This window comes from Heterocephalus glaber, unplaced genomic scaffold (genome assembly GCF_053883595.1).
Source record: "Heterocephalus glaber isolate CG9 unplaced genomic scaffold, H.glaber_assembly_v1.0 deba00001472, whole genome shotgun sequence".
Lineage (NCBI taxonomy): Eukaryota > Metazoa > Chordata > Mammalia > Rodentia > Bathyergidae > Heterocephalus > Heterocephalus glaber.
Genome location: NW_028258315.1, coordinates 60,944,240 through 60,945,644, shown reverse-complemented (window position 1 = coordinate 60,945,644; position 1,405 = coordinate 60,944,240).

Below are 1,405 nucleotides of genomic sequence, written 5' to 3'. Positions count from 1 at the left end.
CAATATGCTGCATAGAAGAAACACTTAATTCAAAAAGAATCGCATAGATTGAAAGTTAAAGGGTGGAAAACAATACTCCATGTAAAAGGAACCTGAAAAAAAGAAGGAGTAGCTATCCTCTTTGCAGATCAAGTGGATTTCAAATGAACATTGATTAAGAGAGACAAAGAAGGACACTACAACATTGTAAAGGGAAGAATCCAAGAGGAAGAGATGATAATCATAAATATCTATGAACCAAACACTAGTACACCCAACTATATAAAACAAATATGAACAGACATGAAAAGTCATATAAGCACTAATACAATAGTAGTGGGGGACCTCAATACCCCATTGTCACAAAGAGCTAGATCAACTAGACAAAAAATAAGTAATGGAATACTAGAACTCAATTGAACTCTTGAACAAATGAACATAATAGATGTTTACAGAGTCTTCCACCCCACAAAATCAGAATACACACTCTTCTCAGCTGCACATGGGTCATTTTTGAAAATAGACCACATACTTACACATACGACATGTTTAAGTAAGTGCAAAGGAATTGAAGTTATCCCCTGTATATTATCAGACCATAGTGCAATGAAATTGGAGATCCATAGCAAAAGAAACTGGAAAAATTAAAATAAATACCTAATGATACACCTCAAAGTGCAAGAAAAACAAGAATAGTCCAAATTCAAAGCTAGAAGAAAGAAAGAAATTATGAACATCAGACCAAAAATTAATGAATGTGAGACTAAAACAAAGAATACAAATACGAAGAATCAAATGAATTAAAGTCATTGTCAAATGAATAAATGAAATTAACAACCCTTAGCAAATCTTACCCAAAGAATGAAAGAAAAACCCAAATCCTCACAATTAGAAAAGAAAAAGGCAAAATGAAGATAGACACTGTTGAAATCCAGAAGATTTTACTGACTAGTTTGAAAACTTGCACTCCAATAAATTGGAGTATCCAGAAAAAAAAATCAGTATATTTCTAGATACATATGAATTACCAAAACTGAACCAAGAAGATATCCTGAGTAATCCATTAAAAGGAAATGAAATTTAAGCGATGATGATGATGATGATAACCTATTAAGAAAAACTCACGATACAATGGAGTCACCTCCATATCTTTCGAATTTCAAGGACTATCTAATACCAATACTGCTTGAGCTCTTTAATTGAATTGAACAGGAAGGATTACTTCCAAAATCATTCCTAGAAGCTATGATTACCCTGATTCCAAAATCAGATAAGAACTCAACTGAAAAAGAGAACTACAGGCCATCAATTGTTTTCAGGAAAATAGATGCAAAATTCCTCAACAAGAAACTGGTAAATAGAATGCAATAAATCACCAAAAAGATCATACATCATGTCCAAATAGGCTTCTTCTCAGAGATACAAG